The 20571-nt window shown below is 39.2% G+C and overlaps 1 pseudogene; it reads left to right on the forward strand.

Moving 5' to 3' along the window:
- The first annotated feature begins 489 nt into the window (after positions 1 to 489).
- LOC143379960 (sigma intracellular receptor 2 pseudogene) overlaps positions 490 to 20571 on the forward strand; it is a 154435-nt pseudogene continuing 134353 nt past the window's right edge.

Below are 20571 nucleotides of genomic sequence, written 5' to 3' on the forward strand. Positions count from 1 at the left end.
AGAAGAAGGCAGAAATGGAGTGGGAGGTGAGGAGGGGGATAACTGATGAGGGGCTCCCTGAGAAGACAGGAGGAGATGGAGCCAAAGTTCTGGTGCAGGATCTCCCCCTAAATGGGAGGGACCCCTTTGTCGCAAGGTGGAAGAGATATTTGCAGATGCAGATTACCTCAGAGGTGGGGTGATTGGAAATGGAGGGAGTCCTTGTATTTATTTATTTTTTCTGTATTTTTTAACTGGGGCATTATAATTGTACTTAATGGTGGGATTATATTTTGGCCAATATCATTCCTGAGTATTTCCCCCTTTTTCTTCCTCCCTCCCTCCTTGGCCCCTTCCCTCTCTTCTACTGATCTCCTTTCTATTTTCACAAGATACCCCTTGACCTTTCTTCTTCTTTTTCCTCTCTAGCTTCCACATATGAGAGAAAACACGTGACTCTTAACCTTTAAGGGAGTTCATTTCTGATGACTTGTGTTTTCCCTATAAAGCATGGACGCCGTCCCCTGTGGAGATCGAGCAGGTGAGTGTGGTGGCCAGGATGGTAGGGAACTTTGGGAAGGGTGAATATTAATTTTTTAAGAGCCTAAAGGAAGGCGTGGGGGAAAAAGTTGCTTCAGGACATAAGCTTGATGACCAGGCTCCCTCAGAGGGCCCAGGCCAGCTGGAGGTCCATACCAGTGGGTGGTTGAGAGTAGATTTTGACCTTCAGCACCAAAGTCAGGGAATCAAGCATTACCATAGCGAGCTAGTGTCTGCATGAAAAGGCGCCTGGATTCTTCTGCAAAGAGAGTTGTATAAACGAAAAATAGAAAAACATCCTCCTGTGAGTCACACATCTCATTTTCATCAGCTCTCTGGTCCTACTTATTTTCCTTTGATGTTTACAATGGGACATGTGATTACATAGGGGGAGAGGTGAAGGGTATAATAAACCAGGCATGCAGGAGAGGGAAGGTCAGAAGAAAGAGTCTGGAAGCCTAAACCTGGGAAGGAACAGCGTGAGCTTTGCTGCCAGCGTCCAAGGTCAGGAGAAAGGGCTTCCTTGAGCTCCCTTCATGGTCGGGTACCCGGCACAGCCGCTCACCAAGGGCATCAGTGAGTTGCAATAGATTCCTTCCCTGCTCTATCTTCAGCATCTACCACAGAGCCTGGCACAGCACAGGTGCAAAATAAATATTTGGTGAATGACTGAAGTCCACAGTCCTGGCTGTTTTAGACGATTAGCATACAAATGGCTCCTTTTTTTTCCCCTTCCCCTTCTTTATAAGAAGTTTTCAGACTGCATTTGGGCCTGCTGGGGCCTTTTCAAAAGACACATAGTCCTGCTGCTGCTCCAAAGACCCACCGCCCACCTCCCAATCAGAGCTGGGTCTTTCTGTTCTTGCTGGAGAGAGAGGCACAGCTTGCTTTACAAGAAACTCCGCATAGGAAATGGTGCAATCTGGGCTGTTTTTCATCCTCTTTCAACCTCATTTCCTAAGTTAAAGATAGAGAAATTTAAGGAATCTTAGGAATATGAAACTTCTCCAGAATGATTTTTTATTGAGCTGTGTTTGGAAGCCGCTGAAATCCTGAAGGGCTGTCAAGGCAGCCAAGAATAAAAGAAAATGAAAAATAACTTAAAACAATCCTAGCCAAAGTCTGAAAAAGATATCTAGAGCAGCTGCTATTTTTTTTTCCTTTCCCAGTATGGTTTGCCTTTCCCCCAGTATATGATTGTTATAGGATTGCTTTTGATTATTTTGAGGTGGAAAAGGAGAAAGGAGGAGGGGATTCAGGGTCTTAGAATAGTCTGATGTGGTTAAGTTGTGCTTTTTTTAAGCTTTATAATTTCCACAGCTGTCTTCCACATGCTAACTTCTCCTGTTAGGATGGCGCTGACCAGTAAGTAAAGTTTTGATTCATGGTATTCTCTTCAGTAGTTTGTTCCTGGCATTCGGGTCCCTCTTTTTTCCAATTCGATCTGTCTTTGTGGTCCATGGATTGTCTCTCCAGGGCTTCATTTGTGGATTGAAGGGCCATTTTGTCTGTCCTATATTTACCCAAAAAGAGTGCAAGAAAAACTCTATGTAATCTGCCAGATGGGCAGGGAACACTTTGCTACACTAAAAATTTTCCAACCATGGTATCCCCAGCTTGCCCTTTTGCTGTGAGCAGTGCACAAGTTGACAAGCATTTCCCCTGAAATCTCAACCTCCCTGCTGCCAAGACAGGCTTGGCTGGTCACCAAAGGCATGAAGGAGATGGGAGGAGGCAGCCTGTAGAGTGCCTGCACCCTCATCCCTGCCCCATTGTGAGGTAAACTGCCCCACAACTGAGCTGGACACGAGAAAGGAACTGAAACTGATTTGCCCATGGTCAGTCTGGGTGGATATTGAACCCAGACAAAAGCCCAGAATGGTTGCACCCTGGCCCGGCCCAGGGCATGCTTGGCTGAGTCACAGCTCAACCAGGAATGCAGCTAGTCCGGAATGCAAAGCAGAGGCCATGCCTGACACACACCAGGAACTTAGAAAGGGATAGGTCTTTTTTCAATAGTGGAGACCTTACATACAGAAAAGCTACAAGCGATGTTAAAAAAAAAAAAAATCCAACAATACAGATCAATAATTTTTTTTTTCTTCTTACCCCTCTTCCCACTTCCATTTCAGGATCCTCCTTAGGGACAAACACTGAATTCCGTGTGAAGTATGGTTTTTCTTTTCTTTAGATATTTAGATATCTAAATTATTTATCTGCATTTATCTATCTGCATGCATATATATGTACATGTGGAAGTATGTGTGCATCTGTCTGTTTATCTACCTAGATAGAATTTTGCGATTTAAATTGTATCAGATATCAGATAGTGCAGATTATTCTTCAACTTGCTTTTTTTTTTTTTTTTTTTTTTTAATCTTAGCCATGTCTCTTGGAGATTTTCCTGTGTCACTGTGTTCTAATTCTTTTTAACCACTGCATATTTTTACATAATTCAGATGCACCACTGTTTATGTAACTGTTCCTCTTCAGATGATCATTTATGTTGCTATGTTATAAATTTTTATTACCATGAATAGTACTAGAGTAAATAATGTTATACCTGTTTCTTTTTTGCACATCTCCAATTATCTTGCTAGTATGGGATAACTGGGTCAAAAGAGAGGTACAAGCCAGGTGTTATGGAGCATGCCTATAATCCCAGTGGCTCCTGAGGCTGAGGAAGGAGGATCGCTAGTTCAAAGCCAGCCTCAACAACTCAGAAAGGCCCTAAGCAACTTAGTGAGATCCTGTTTCTAAATAAAATATAAAAAAGGACCGGGGATGTGACTTAGTGGTTAAGCACTAAGTGGATTCAAAACCTATTAAAAAAAAAAAAAAAAAGGATGCATCAAAAGAGAGTACTACTACCTGATCTGTTCTCCCAAAAGCTCAGCAACAGAGCAACAGAACACTTATTTCCCTGCATGCCTGTCAATGCTGGATAGCAACCTTTCTTATTTACTGTCACTCCAATGTATGAAAATAAAATCCCCCTGTTTTTCTTTGCATTTTCCCCAAAACTGCCTGGTAAGATGGAGCATTTCTTCTTAGTTTATTCATCACTTATGTTTTTTCTTTTGTGAATTGCTTGCTCATATTCTTTGTCCATTTTTCTGTTTGTCTTTTTCTTGAAAATATACAAGAACAAGTCCTTTGCTATATATTTTACAGTGCTTTCACCCAGTCTATCCCTGGAAATTTAATCTCATTTATAGTTTCCTTTGTTGAGTAGAGTTAACGTTTTGATATAGTAAAATTTATTAAACCTTCTCTCTATGACTTAGCATTGTGAGTATTGTTCCAGGCAGCCCTTCCCACTGTTAAGGTCACAAACATGGTACTACAGTAATTCTGGGTAATGCAAAAATTTTAAATGAGATAATTTTATGGTGGCCCAAGCCTCTATCATCTTTTGTCTGAATATTTGAAAAAGTTTCCTAACTTGTCTTCCTGCTTCTTTCATTGCAGTCTGTTCTTGACATAGCAACCAGAGTGATTCTTTTAAACAATTAGTCAGATTATGCCGCTTGAATCAAATCCTTCAGTGGCTTTTCAAATCATTTCCAGTAAAAACCAAAGTCTTCACAGTGATGCCATATGTACCCCCCACAGCTATCATATTTCTGGACTCATTTCCTACTACTCTCTTGCTATGCACAGTATGTTCTCAATAAATATTGGTCAAACACAATGAATAAATTTTATTCTCAGTTCTTTGTGGGGAGAAAAACTGAAGAAAGTGCTGGGAATGATACAGGGACACACAAGCTCTCATGTACACTTAAGAAGAATATAAGTTTGTACAAATCTTTACAGTTTGTAAATATTTAAGAATGAGGCTATCCTTCCCCTAGGCACTTTTTCTTCAAAGTATACACCTGAGATTCTTTTATGTGTGTACAACTCTTTGAAAATGTCAATTGCAGCCTTGCTTGTAATACATGGTTTTGAGGGGGAGAGGACATAGAATGAATAAAGAAATGATCATAAGGTGTCCTAAAAAAATCTATCTATCTGCACATTTTACTAACTCAAATGACTATTCACTTTTGTAGAATATTTTTTCTGTTGGGGTTTTGTTTTGTTTTCCTATATATGTTCAATATTCTAAACAGATTTATAGATCTTTTTTTTTTCCTGTCAAAATATTTTTGTATTTTGGGGGTAAGTTCTGCTTGGTATAATGTATTTTAATGGCAGCTGGGCGTGCTGGTGAATGCCTGTAATCCTAAGAGCTCGGGAGGCTGAGACAGGAGGATTGTGAGTTCAAAGCCAGACTCAGCAAGAGTGAGGTGTGCTAAGCAACTCAGTGAGACCCTGTCTCTAAATAAAATACAAAATATGGCTGAATGTGACTCAGTGGTTGATTGTCCCTGAGTTCAACTTCCGGTACCAAAAAAAAAAAAAAAAAAGTATTTTAAATGCATTCCTGAATTTAGTTTAGATTTTTTAAAAAATTATTTTTCTGTGGTGCTGGGGATTAAACTAAGAGCTTCTTGCATTCTGTGCAAATGCTCAACTGCTAAGCTGTGCCTCAAACCCTATTTAAGATCTTTTTAGTTCTATTCATGCATGGGATACTTGCATACTTACATACTTCTTTTTAGTTGTTTGTTTTAGATATCAGAGCTACACTAGAGTCAAACAGTGAGTTGGATAACACTTTCTTTCTCCCAATTTGACAGAATAGTTTCTAAATAAGAGCTACTTTTTCTTGATTGAAAGTTTGGTAAAATTCACTTGTAAAAAACTATTTGGGCCTAATATTTTATGAGGGGAAATATATTTTCTTATTGATTTTTTAAATTTAGTTTATTACTGCTTTTAAAAAAAATCTATTCAGACTTTCTGTTTTTTTCTTGAGTTAATTTTGATAATTTATATTTATTTATAAGCATTTCCACTGTGCCTATGCATCTAGATTTATTGACATGAGATTTCTAAGAAATAATATTTTCTAAAGAATTAAAAATTTAGCTGGGCCTAGAGTTTCATTCCTGTAATCCCAATAAGTTGGGACGCTGAGGCAGGAGGATCAGAAGTTTAAGGCCAGCCTCAGCAACTTGGTGAGATCCTATCTCAAAAATTAAAAATAAAAAGGGCTGGGCATATAGCTCAGTGGTAGAGCACCCTGGCTTCAATCTTTAATACTGTTAATAAATAAATGAAAGATATTCACAAATTTCAGTCATACCCCATGTTTCCTTTTTATTTCCTACTATTTTTATGCCATCTCTTTTTTCTTGATCAACTTTGATAGAAGTTTTTTTTTATTATTTTTAAAAACTTATTTTTGGTTTTGTAATTTACCCTTCAGTGTGTATATGGTGTGTGCGTGTCTTTTATTCACTTCTTTTCCTTTCTTTATTACTTTCTTTGTCTTTCTTTGAATTTACACATTCTTTTTTTTTTAACCTTATTAAACTGGACACTTGTTACCAATCTCTCTCTCTCTCTCTCTCTCTCTCTCTCTCTCTCTCTCTCTTAAAATAGGAGAACTTACTCATCACAGAATGCCCTGTATTCCCTGCACCAGACGCTCCGACTGGTCATGCATTGAAGCCCCTTTATCTTTTGTATGTGCCTCTTAGCTCTGGGTGCCTGTTTTGTTCTGGATTGATAGACCAGTATAGTATTATTTACCAATTTTCTAATTCTTTTTGTACCCACTTCAGAGTTTATCCCACTCATTATTCCTTACTTCTCTTTCCTTTTTTTTAAAAAAATTATCAACTACCCTTTTCAATTTCCAGAATTTTAATTGGTTCTATTTCATTTCTGTTTGTGCTTCATAATTATTTTTTATGGATGTTATTCCTCTACTTAGCTCCTTTGAAAGTCTTAAACAGTCTCTTTTTTCTTTGAGACAGGGTCTTCCTATAATCCTTCAGTCTGGTCTTGAACTCACAACCCAAGAGATTCTGTTTACAGCATGCTACTGCGCCCAGCACAATTTTCAGAGATTCTATTATGATCTTTTTGTCTGGTGTAAATTCTCCATGCAGTTGCTTCTATTTGGGGCTGTCTCTCTTAACATCAATGCTATCTCTTACTTCCTTCTGTCTCTCCAGGCTTAAGGTTCCCTGATAGTTTTGTAGTTATCTCCAGATCAGATGCAGGTCCTTATCCTATAGTATTGTAGATTCAGTTCTTTTTCCAGGATCAGATTCTGGCTTTGAGATCATCTGATTCCTCCACCCTCCCTAGGCACGAAGATTTGTATAAACCAGTAGCCTTCAGCATTGACTTTCACTGGAGGTAGCCTTATCTCAGCCCTTGATTTCAAGTCTTCTGCCTCACGTGTTGGAATGGTTAGTTCCTGATACTCTGTGTGAGTCTAGCCCCGCATACCTCTGTTTACTTTAGGCAGAATCCAGCAGGTCTGCATCTTCAGCCTACTAACCATATTGTCTCTGTTCCATTTTTGGTCTGCAGAGATATTTTTGAGTGTGAACATGCCTGACATTTTTCCCATTTTATACATCATCTGTGATCACTGCCATTTTGGATTTCAGTGCTCCTGGAAGTGCCATCTTGGCTGGAAGTCCACTCCCATCATTTTCTTCTCCGCTGTTCATAATCCAGCATTCTCTTGGAAACTGCTCCCTCTGAAGTCATCACTGTTGTTTCCCAATCACCAGTGTTTTTTTTTTTTCCTTCAGCTCTCATTTTCCTTCACTGTGTTGCAGCATCCAACAACGTTGACTGCTCTCAATTTTACCGCTCTCTCTCTCCCTTTGGCTGCCATCCTGCTCCACTCTCCTCATTTGCAACCTCTTCTGACTCTCCCTTTGCTTTTTTTTTTTTTTTTTTTTTTAGTTGTAGCAGGACACAATATCTTTATATTATTTATTTATTTTTTATGTGATGCTGAGGATCCAACCCAGTGCCTCACAGGGGCAAGGCAAGCGCTCTGCCACTGAACTACAACCCCAGCCCATGACTCTCCCTTTGCTTTTAAAAAATGCTTTCACTTCTTTCTTTTCATAACCATGGATGTCCTCAAGGCCAAGTCCTTTCCTCTCTGGCTGTACCCTCTCACTGAATTTTATGCATTCACATGCTTTTAGTAATCTCTAAGGTAAGTCCCTGTCTGTATCCCAGGACTTTTCTCCCTGGAACCTAATAGTTACAGAACTACTAGTGGCACATTTCACTTGGGCTGTCCTACCAGTTCGCCTCCTCTTTGAACCCTTCAAATTCCGTCTCAGATGTCCTCTTCTCCCAGTTTCTAAAGCTCAAAATCACAGCCTTCCTTGATATCTCCAGAAACCAGTTAATGGCACATTCTCTTGATCCTCTTTTCTTGAATTTCCTTTCTGGCCACTGCACTGTTCACACACCTGCGGTGATCTGTCATTCCTCTTTGGGACCATTTCAGTATTCTCTCAGGGAAGCAAGACTGTTAAGTGTGGCAACACTTTGATGTGTTTGTATTTGAAATTTGTGATTTGGATTCTCTCACATGCACTCCCAAATAACCTTAACTTATAAATATTCATAACCCCATCCTTTGCTGCTAAGGGGGAAGAATTCTTTATTGTATGGGCAAAACTTCCAGACTGATATGTTTGTGCTGATCTGCCTAATGGGTTCATTCAGGAAAGGGGCTAACCTGATTTACAATGGAGCAAGATATATTGCAGAAGAAAACCATACATTTGAGCAGAGACTTAAAGAATGAGTAGGAACTATATAGGTAACCCAGGGAGGGGTAGGGTTGTATGCCAGGTAGACAAGGAAGCACAAGTAAATTACAACATGTGTTTTGTGAGTTTTTGTGTGCATTTGTGTGTGGTTGTGTCAGCGTTTATAAAGAGCTGCTGTGAACCAGGGAGAGGGGAGAGGGGAGAGATGAGGCTTGACAGAAAAGCTTTATATGCCAGGTTAAGAAATATGACTTGGGGTATCACAGAAGCATTGTTAAGTGGGAGGTGGGGTGACCTAGCCCCACACCTGACAGCCTTTCTAGTGTGGACAGCATCTTGCACCAATCAGGACTTAAGGGACAAGAAGAATGGGTGTGCCTTGGGCACTCTGATGAGACTGTTCCTGCTAATCTGTGCTGGCTTCATTAGCATTGCTTATGATGTCCTATCTGAGTGGGAGACTCTCCATGGGGAAGGAAGCAGGGGAACCTCTCAGAAGGTGGCCTCCTGGGATGGTCAAAATGTGTTTGTCAGCTGGGAAAGCAGAATCAAGGTTTAGATTAAAGAGCTGGCATCACAACTAGGGAGATGACTTCATGGGTTGTCAAAGCTGAAAGGGGTCCCAAAGATGGAAATGGAAGCATGAGATGATGCTGGGATCTCAGCCACCAGGATTCACTGTTCTACTTGTGAAGTTTCTGTGGGTCCTTCAGAGTCCCATTGGAGATGCCAGCTTCACTCTTTTCCTTTAGATTCTGGCTGAAAGGCATCTCTTTTTCTTAGGAAGCTCTATAACTTGTGGTTTTTATGTTTTTTTAAAAAATCTTTTATGGCTTTGTGTCATTTCCTTTGGGTGTTAAATCTCTGAAGATTGTTTTGTTTATCTTTGTATTCCCTCCACCACCTGAAGAAATAATAATTGAACTGAATCTGCACTTTCATGGGAAAAGTACAGCCTACAGGATTTAATAAATACGAATCTTAAATAATGAAATAGTTCAAGGAATTTGAATATTTCAAAGCTCCATCCACATAAAGGCTGAATAATTCATGCAAATATTTGAGGAAAAGAACAAAAGCTTATCTAATAATTCAGTACGCTGTTCTTCGTTTGGCTCCATAAAGGGAGATCCCGTGCTTGGTTTTGGTGGCAAGCTCAGCTTCAGAAGCTTTGAAATGCAAATTAGATCAATTACATCATAATTATATTTGAAAATTAAAAAGAAGCATTTATCCAAAAGGCAAATTCCAAATTTATGCCTTTTCAAAGAAAATGTCATTTGGAAAGAAACTGATTCACACCATGAAATATGTGGCATTTCTTTCGGTTTCCACTGTCTTCTGTAGTAGTGGTGGGCTCATGTGATATGCAGACATGTGCTTAATCAAATTTAGCTTGACTTCTCAAGTTGGGAAAATGTATATGAAGTATTTCTGAGATAAGCAGAGGCACTTTTTTTTTTTTTAGTACACTTATCTCCTGTGCTGCTGCGTTTGTCTTCTTCTCTTATTTGAAAAATGTGGCTTTGTTTATGTAATCTACACATTCCTATTCACTTAGAACAGTGCTAGAATGGTGGGCACCCTATGGAGCTGAATGGCATTTTAAAGTTCTGCTCCTTGTTTCTCCTTTAGTAAAGAACACAGCATAATTATTTGTATTTGTCTTATAGGACATACACTCAAGACGACTCTCCTGGGTTTAGGACCTGAGCTCTCGTCTCAATTCTTCTGTTTACTGAGCTGTGTGATGTTCAGCAAATCAGTCAGTCTTGGGGAAAATGGGAAGGCTGTTGCCTAAAATGTAGTCCAAGTACAGTCAACACAGATGTTTGATGATCTCTTTGAACATTGGGGGAAAAATGCCAGTGCCCATAATAAATGTGTACAGCAGTGCCCTGAGTCATATTTTTGAAATAACAGAAGACAGAGGAAGGTCTGTTGGTGCCTTGTTGTGTTTGACATGAGGTCTGATTGTCTGAAGAAGCGCATGTCAAGTGTTGAGGGTCTACAGATACAACCAGAAGTAGTTCACTGAGAAACCCTAATAGAACTTTCTTAATTAAAAAAAAAGAAGAAAGAAAGAAAGAAAGAAAGAAAGAAACAAAGCAATACAAGTTTCTAATTTTATTGTAAATAACTTGAGGGACTGAAAATGTTTGGACTCTCACACATTTATTTCTACTAGTAAACACTACGCAAAAGCATTGGTTACAACACAAGTGATTTACCAGGATTCATCTTTAAGAAAAGACTTACTTTTAGGAGCTCATTTTAAGGGTTATAGGCTTTTAAAATCAATTTGCTTATTGTTTCTTAGTCTTTGTTGTTCTGAGAAGCTTCTTTAGCAGCAGATAAAGAAAATATATGGGACAACCTTTGTGATGCATTAAAATGAAAAAGAAAATCTAACTTTACTACGAAAAGTCATACTAGATGCAGGAAAAAATAAGCATCCAAAGAACTGTTTATCAAGCGCTAGTGATATGTAATATAAAGACTATTTTTTAAATGTCTTTTAAAATTGATATTTTTAAGATAGAGATTTAAAATTTTTTACTTGTATTTTTATTGCTCTTCTGCAGTACTTCGGATCAAACCCAGGGCCTCATGCATGTCAGGTAACTGTACTTAACTGTACTACCATTAAGCTACAGCCCCAGGTCTAATTTTATTTTTAATTGAAAAATAATTGTGGGGAATGTTGTGATGTTTTGTTATATGTACACATTGTGAGATGATCAAATCAGGCTAATTAATCTATCTGTCACCTGACATACTCATCATTTCTTTGTGGTGAGAAAATTTCAAATCAAATAAAAAAGATACAGATTTTTAAAATTTGGAGAGAAACAAGAACAATGTATTTGTGATAGGATTTACACGTCGTACATGTTCATATATGTACATATACATATGTGTGTATATATAATTACATGTTGCATTTATATATATATATATATACACACACACACACACACACATAAAATACATACTTTTATACGTTAGAGTTCTAATCTTTTCTAGTAAAAAAAAAAAAAAAAAGTGCTGTGTTAAGCCAGACATGTGGCACAAGCCTGTAATCCCAGCAGCTGGGGAGGCTGACGCAAGAGGATCATGAGTTCAAAGCCAGCCTCAGCAAAAGTAAGGTGCTAAGCAACTCAGTGAGACCCTGTCTCAAACATAAAATAGGGATGCGGATATGGCTCAGTGGTCGAGTGTCCCTGAGTTCAACCCCCCAGTACCAAAACAAAACAAAACAAAACAAAAAAAACTGTTAAAAAAATCCAACATTCAGTTAATTCTGAAAAAAAAAAAATCACATTGTTAATTTGCTTTTTTGTTGTTACTTCCTGTTGGCCCAACAGTAATAATTCATACAGCATAATGTAATACATGTGATTTCCAGTATTACATGGAAAATTATAAATGACTATATAATTCTGCTGTCATTTATTTTTTAAAAAATAACTATTCTGTAGTTCAAAGGTGAAATAATAATAGAAAATTGAAAATAAAGAATTGAACAGCACTATTTTAAAATATTAAAAAAGAAATCTGAAATAGAGTTTTTGCTTAAAAAATGTAGAATTCAATAGAAACATTCATCAGAGAACATGACATCACTGAATAGTAAATATTTTAATCTCAATAATATTAAAACCTCGATAGAACTGATTTCTGCAAAGAATGTAAAATGTAACTGACACTTATCTTCAGCTCAGTAAAACTAAGAAAAGGGGAAAAAAAGAAAAAAAATGTGTTTTTTTTAACTAGCTTATTTTCTCTTTCTGCAAATAGTTCTCTCTGTAAATAGATCAATTCCATTACATGTGCTGAAATACATTTTCTTAAATATTAGGCTTCTTTGATAGAAGTATTCTTTTTAAAGTTGGAAATACAAAGCTCTTGATTCTAAGTCTGAAAAGTATAAAAAGAGATATAAACACAAACAAATAAATATTTTTGTGTTATCCCTAATAAAGGTAGCAGAATTAGATGAAGAAACATTAGAAAGTTCTCAATGAAGTTTTAATTTTTGGGGGGGTACCGGGGATTGAACCCAGGAGCATTCAGCCACTAAGACACATCCCCAGCCCTATTTTGTATTTAGAGACAGGGTTTCACTGAGTTGCTTAGTGCCTCACTTTTGCTGAAACTGGCATTGAACTCATGATCCTCTTACCTCAACCTTGAGAGCCGCTGGGATTTTAGGCGTGTGCTACCATGCCCAGCTTGATGAAGTTTTAATCTAGTAATTTATTGACAACTAAAGGAAATTAGTAGAATTCAAGAGTCAAGCAATTTCTACAATTATAAAATGAGAAAAATGAATAGAATTTTGGTAGAGAAGCTGATTATTTTTGAAATGAAAACTTAAGAACCAAGGAGTAGTTTAGAACAGTCACAATTACCTAGTTAATAGGATCTAATATATGCAAATTATCTTTGCTGTAGGTAGAAAAATTGTTGGGTCTTATTTTCTATAAGCCCCCTGAAGAACCCTATTAAGAAAATGAGTTTCATATTTGAATAATGCTCCTGGGGCAGGTAATAATCTCCGTTTCGGGCACAAACATTGGTATTAGAAATCAGTCTATTTGTAAATGTTGAATTCCATTTGACATGAACTTTATTTTGTTCTCTTGAAATTTATTTTGCTCTCTTGGAATTTATTTTTTTCAACAACAAGTTGATGGTTTCTTGATACATTTAAACAACATAACACACAGCCCTGTAGTTCTGACCGAACTCTTAGCAAGTCTCAGAACTGAAAATGGTAAACCAAGAAGGGTCTGGATTAACAGTTCAGCTCCTGAAAAGGGTTAAGGAGCTCTGAGATTTCCAAGCACATTTACTTCAGTGGTATTCTAGACATTCTTTAGCTGTTGCTTGGCTCATTTCCTTTTTGATAATATTCTATTTTCCTTTCTCTTCCTCTGTTACTTAATATAGTCCTAAACTATGTTGTAGTCCTCCCAAACCACTGCCTCCAGCAAATATACTCATTATGAGATAACCAGACCACATGTGTTTCTGTTAACTCTGTGCTTCTCACCCCGCTTCTGATTTAATAGATTTCATATTTGACCCCAGATTTTCTTGCTATTTCTATTCTGACACTGAAACATCAGGCTGACCTTTTCTCTTTGATTCAAGTTTCAGCCATGCTGCAATATTTTTTTCCTTTTTCTTTTTTTTGGTACCGGGAATTGAACTTAGGGGCACTCAACCACTGAGCCACATCCCCAGTCCTATTTTGTGTTTCAGAGAGGAGGTCTTCCTGAGTTGCTTAGCGCTTTGCTTTTGCTAAGGCTGGCTTTGAACTCTAGATCCTTTTATCTTAGCCTCCTGAGCTGCTGGGATTATAGGTGTGTGCCAATGTGCCTGGCCCACATTGCAATCTTAAAACAATAAATAATTCGTTGACTCCACATTTTTCACCTTGATTTAGTAGTTAGGAGCCTTAGTGAAAAAATAATAAACCTTTTTTACTTTTTCAATATGATGAGTCTGGCGTCTCAAGAGAGAAGTGAATGAAGCGATTCCTATTACCTTCTTTTCCCCGGGTCCCATCCAGTTCCCTCATAAGGCAGTGAGAAATCTTTGCTGCTTGGATTCCATATGCAAATGAGTAGCTGCAGCCATTGATTCCAAATCTCTCCCTAGCAGTCCCTTTGCCACCGAAGGTCAGGAGTTTGTCCCTCTTCCCAGCGCCACTGAAATTCCGTATAATTCCATCTGTGTTAAAATGCTGGAGGTGACTTTTGATTTTGAACTTCCATGGATTTAGACTCCAAATAACCAATATGCAATCAGGCCTCACTGATATTCATTTCCTTCATTTTTCAAATGAAGAAAATAAAGCAGGTAATCGAAAATACAATCTTCTTTGGGACAGTATGAGAAGCCTGTGACACTTCTGGGATTAGGCTGGCCATCTCTCCACCAAGGAGACTGGCAGAAATGAATGTCTACCCAATGATATCTTTGATGCCCATCCCCATGATTCTCGTTTGCTTTAGTTAACTTCTGTTTCCCATCATCATTTTAGATGAGGAAATTGAAACTGGATAAAATGTTCAGGAACTAAAGAGCAGGATTCACATAGCAAATTTAAGGCACAACAAAAATTCTCAATAATAAATTCCTGGCTAAGACCAGGAGGAGAGGATTGTGACAGATTCTGGTCTTTGACTACCACATGCTTTCTTCCTATGAGTGCAATTAATCATCTGATTACTGTCAAAGTAATTTAAGTCCAAGTGAGATCATTCTGAAATTCATTAATGCACTTATTGCATACCTTCTGCTTGCAAAGTAATTTCCCTGTTTTGGGAAATTGACAGAAAAAGATAACCCTCTGAGGTGTAGTATTTATACTCTGGTTAGAAAATCAAACACACTAAAATGACATTAGAAAACTGCATATGACAATTTATTTCCTTCATTCCATCAGAAGATAACACTGTTTTCTCTTTAAAGATTTTGCCTTTTCCATAGCATCCCATTACAGTCAAAAGCTCTCTTACCATGACCCCTCAAAGTAAGATATATTTTGCTTGCAACATGGGGTCAACAAGAATCCATTTCCCCACATTTCTTTGATATATCTTTGCGTTTAACAATTTCTTCTCGTTTCTCCTATGTGTCCCATTTCTTCTTGAGGTGAAAACTAGGTTTCAATAGGAGACCTTAGAGGTCATTTTGAGCCAGACTTGACTATAGGGTTGGTTGAATACCCCTTCCATGAGGCGCATGGTGGGGCCTCAAACACACCATTTCTGTGGCTCCTCACTGTGACATCCTCTAGGCAGCGAGAATCTTTTACTCTCCCAGAGAATCTGTCCCTCTCCCAGGACCGCATCCTGTTACTCCTTCCTGTGGGATGGGGTGGCCCCAGGGAGGACATTCCAGGGGACTGCAGTGCAGGGTGGTCTGGGAGCTCCTTGGGGAATTGGCTTTTGGGAAGCTCTTCCTTCAGGGAGGAGAGAGGTAGGAGGCCTGGCCCACTTCCCATCCCCACCACCCTGCTTTTGGCTCTGATTCTGCTCTCCAGTGGATGAAGAAAGAGAGCTCTGTTGGGGGCTTTCCTAGAGTGGGAGGAATTGGGATGGCAACCCAGAGTGTGCTGCTGTATGTGGAGGGGACACTCACACTCCTTGCTTGTTATCACTTCTTTCCAGCTTTTAAAGCCTATTATAAAAGAAAAGAAAAAAAAAAAAAAAAAAACAATAAAAGAGCCGGAGGGAGGGGGGGAAGGAGAGAGACACAGTGTGGAGGGAGGAGCAGGGTAGGAAGGAGAGTGAAGGAAGAAATTTTTGTTCTTATGTAGAACTGGCATCTCATTTCTGTGTCTCTCCCCCTTCCCAACTCAGTTCTATTTGCTCCCACTCTGACTCCATTCTGAGGTGGGGTCTGGGTTGCTGCATCTCTAACAGGCTCTGAGGTAATGCCATGCTGTGGTCCTTGGACCACACTTTAAGTGCCAAGGGTCTTGGGGAGTAATGGATAAACGGTGCCCGTTTCTTCACCATTTTTGTATAATAATATCTGACATTTGTATAGTACTTACTATGCACCTGACATTATTTTAAGTGCTCTGTATATATCAACGCATTCAGTCCTCACAATAGTCCTACGAAATGAGTACGTTATCATTCTCACTTCCTAAATGGGGAAACCAAGCAACAAGGTTAATTAATTTACCAAATGTCACACAATGAGTGGTAGAGTCAGAATTCAAATTCAGTCTGGCTCCTTAGTCTGTGTGTGAGTCGCCATTTTATTTCAACAGTTTATAGACATCACTCTCTTCTTGACATGCTTGAAGTTTTCAATAATTTCCCCTTAAATGTGGAGGCCAGCTTGAAAATAATGCTCCAGATGGGACTGACCAGCCTGTGAAGATCATTGTGATACTGATTCACCATTGGATTAGCCACACTGTCAACATGGTGCCTCCTGTAAATTTGATAATTAGAGCCAGTTCTCAAGAATGAGCTGTAGGATCCCAAGGCAGCTGTGGTTTGGCTGATTTTGAAGAGTAGAGGCAGCAAAGAGCAGCTGAGTTAACAGCTCTGCAGTTGATCCTGAGGCAGCAAGAGAAACAGCTCCAAAACGAGCAGAAATTGTTCATTGTGTAGCTGGAGGGGAGAGATTGAGGCTGGAAGGGCAAGATGCACAGTCGTGAGGGGTTAAGGCTGAAATAGGCTACTGCCTGAGAAGGATGGTGGCTGTCAGGATGGAAATCAAAGTGGAAAGGCTGGAGCAAGATGGATTATTATAAATGAGCTAAGTCTGAGAGAATTACTCATTCATTCAATATGTATTAATGTACAACCTACTATGTTCCAGGCATTGGACTATAGGCTGGCAATAGGGTGATGAAGAAGTCAGACCTAATCCCTTCCTCTAGGAATTCTAACTCTCATGGAGGAGACTGACATGACTAAACCAAATAAGAAAAAAGAGAAAATCAGTTGCAGGCTATAATGATACATGCTGAATGGGCCAAAGGTGGTAAAATCCAGGTGGGCCCTACTTTAGGTAGGGTAGTCAGGGGGGGCTTTAGCTGAGACCTAAAATCAGAAAGGCTAGGCATGTGAAGAGTAGGGGAAAGGGCATTCTAGGCAAGAATCAGATGTGCACAAGCCTGAGAGTGGAAAAGACGGTGGCACGAAAGATTGGGCTTGGCAGTATCTTGGGGATCCACAGCCATCCCTTGGAAACTGGTACAAATTCATATAAGGATTAAAGCTGAGAATAACAGATATGAAACAAAATAGACTTTGACAGGTCGGTCAGATCTCATCTGGAGTATTATGTTGAATCATGACAAACCAGCGTCAAGGCTCATGGGTTGCCGCAGCTTCTGAAATTGAAAAATATTTTTAAGGCGGGCTTCTATGTCTTTTGCTAGGATTTAAAGTCCACTTCCAAGTTGTGAAGGTCTCACTGAAAGAAACCTTTGTCAAGGCTATTGTGAGGAAGGGCAAGGCCCAAAGCAAGGCACACAGCGGTGATGGTAGTACCCTCACTTCAAGATGAAACAGAGCTACCCTACTAGGAAGTCAGAGCACACAGTCCTTCAGATCTTTCTGCCTTCTCTGAATGTGGTAGCCCTGTCACAAAGCGGGGGAGGTTGAGTTGGATGCCTTGTTCTGGTGAACCATTAGTGGCTCCTAGTGTTAGACCAATCAGAACCTTTTCAGATGTTCCCTAATGACCCTGTCTCTGTGCAGCTATAACAAAAGATCATAAACTAGGCAGCTTATATGTAACACCAATTTGTTTCTTTCCTTTTGGAGGCTGGGAAGTCTAGGATCAAGGTGCTGGCATTGGGTATCTGGTGGTGGCCTTCTGGCTGTGTTCTCACGTGTTGGAAGAGTAGAGAAGGAACCCACTCCCAGCAGCCCTTTCAGAAGGGCCCTACTCACAGCCTCTCAATCACCCAAAGAGCCTGCTAAGGGGCCCGCGCCTTAATGCTGTCATACCAACATGAATATTGGGGGACATTTTCAGACCACAGCAGACCCCTTAGGTGGTTTTTGCAGTTTTCTGAGAGGGCAATGTAGTTCACCAAGAATCATTTCCAGGATCTGCCCTTTGGGACTTAGAACCTTGCCTTAATAGAGGCCCTCATTGGTTCTCACCTGGATTATTGCATTGGTCTCTTATAACTTGTCTGCCTGACTTTTCTCTTCACCTCCAATTCATCACCCACAGAGTGACCAGAGAGGCTTAAAAAAATCACATTGCATGTGATCTTTTTCTTTTGCTTAACTTGGTTCCTCACCACCATTAACAAAACCTAAATGGTGCATGCTTGTAATCCCAGCTGCTTGGAAGGCTGAGACAGGAGGATCTCAAGTTCAAAGCCAGCCTCAGCAACAGTGAGGTGCTAAACAACTCAGTGAGACGCTAAACAACTCAGTGAGACCCTGTCTCTAAAAAAGTACAAAATAGGGCTGGGGATGTGGCTCAGTGGTTGAGTGACCCTGAGTTCAGTCTCTGGTACCCCCAGTACAAACAAACCCTAAACTCCTTTTGTTGGCATTCAGTGCTTTTCATGATCTAATCTTTGCCTAAATTAACACTCTCATCTCCAGTCATATCCATTCTCTTTCTCCTAGCTGTAGTCATACTAAGCTACTTGCTCTTTATTGAAAGAACTGTGCTCTCAAGGCGTCCTGTTGCTGCTTTTCTCAACCATTTCTGATGTATTCTGTGCAATTTTAAGTCTTACCTCCTCCTGCATTTGATTTCTCTAATTAGGATGAAGTACGTTTAACTGATGCCATCACACACTGTACACTCCTCTGTTACAAGAGTTAACCACTGATTCTTTTTCTATTTTTTCCTCTAAGACCTTGAGCTTTTTGAGGGCTAGACGTTAGCATTTAACAGTGCCCAGTTTGTAATTGCTTGAGAAGTTTATAGAATGGCTCTATTTGTACTTCCTGCTTTCTTTTTTTAAATTTTATTTTATTATTTTTTAGTTGTAGTTGGACACAACACCTTTATTTCACTTGTTTATTTTTTTTTTGTGGTGCTGAGGATCGAACCCAGAGTCTTGCACTTTCGAGGCGAGCGCTCTACTGCTGAGCCACAACCCCAGTCCCAGTACTTCCTGCTTTCTGACTCTGGTTCTCCATGATTTTTTAAAAAATTTTATTATTATTATTATTATCATCATCATTATTATTTTTTTTTTTTTTTTGCAGATTTTAAAGAGTCCATGCTAATTTCTGCATCATTCACCTCTGCCTACTTTTTTAGGGAGTAGGAGAAAATTATTTGCTTAAACTTAGGCCTTAAGACTTTTTTCTCATTTATCAGAATTATGAAAATCACCAATGGTATTTTTTCTTCACCCATGGTTTGATAAGAGTGTTTATGTTGTGCTGTGATTTAGAACACCAAATTATAGACTTTTAGAAAAGTCCTTATAGTGACCAGATTCAATAGTTCACTTTATAGACAAGGACCTTTAGATTCAGAGACAGGTTAAGTGAATGCCCTAAAATTATACTACTGGTTGGTGGCAGAGTTAGTCCTAGGAACTAGGTCTCTATCTTTTGCCCTAGGCTCTCTTCCCTACAATATGGTCACTCATCAGATCCTTATCATATTTTAATTTTTTATTTTTTGGAAACAGGGTCTCTGCTATTCAGGTTGGCCTTGAACTTCTGGGCTCAAGTGATCCTTCTGTCTCAGTCATCTGAGTAGCTGGGACTACGGGTACATGCCACTGTGCTTGGCTCTTCACCACTGAACTGTATTCCCTATCCTTTTAATTTTTAATTTTGAGATAGGATCTCACTAAGCTGCTGAGGCTGGTTTGGGATTTGTGATCCTCCTGTCTCAGCCTCCCTAGTCACTGTGATTATAGACAGGTGCTACCATACCTGGCTTCCTCATTTTATTTTGATGTCAGAGACCAAACACAGATTTGGCCCTTGTTGCATTATTTATCAACCTAAGGTTTTAATTTTACCTCTGAAGCTAATAATTCAGTTATTAGCAGATGAATTAACATTACTTTTTTTTTTTTCCTGAAGGTCTGGTAAACTGTGAACCTCCTTCTTAAAAATTCTGAAGATGCTGAATGCCGTGGCACATGCCTGTAATCCCAGTGACATGGGAGACAGGTGGATTGCAGCCACCTGTCTGTTCCCCAGCCTGGGGAAATTTAGCAAGAGCCTGTTTCAAAAAACAAAAAAAATGCCGGGGATGTAGCTTAGTGGTAAAACAGCCCTGGGTTCAATCCCCAGTACCAAAACAAAACAAAACAAAACAAAACAAACAAACAAACAAACAAACAAAAAAACCGAGGGGGCTTGAACACAAAAATGCTGCAGAAATGCATATGTAAGTGTTGAATGGAGTGTCAGTCCTTTCTCACATTGATTCTCAGGAGCACTTTCATCCAGTTACAAGTTGGCTGAGCAATGGAGTGGTTAATATGTGCTAGTACTTGCCTTCACAATATCAAGACATTCCATCTGTCTTTAAGGATGTGCTAGAAGGCGGGTGGGGAAGTCACACTGTAAATATTATCTTCCCCAGATGCAAATAAGTCTGTATACTGGTGGAACTAGAAAATGATATGTGCCACTTGCTTCCAAGTTTTTGACTATTAGATTTGGTTAATAACACTGTGGATGAATATTGTAAAGATTAGCATATCTCTTATTTTATTATAGATTTCAAGCACATACTGAATATTATGACAAAAAATTATGCATTTACCACACAGCACAGTCATAATAATATTTTCCCCTTTAGATGTCTTCCTCCTCTTTCCTTGTGTTCCTCCCTCCCTTCTTTCCTTTCTCTTCTCTTTCAAGTTCAAATCATTATAGATGTAATAGAGCCCCAGTACCCCACTTGCCCC

Source organism: Callospermophilus lateralis, chromosome 14 (genome assembly GCF_048772815.1).
Source record: "Callospermophilus lateralis isolate mCalLat2 chromosome 14, mCalLat2.hap1, whole genome shotgun sequence".
Taxonomy (NCBI): Eukaryota; Metazoa; Chordata; class Mammalia; order Rodentia; family Sciuridae; genus Callospermophilus; species Callospermophilus lateralis.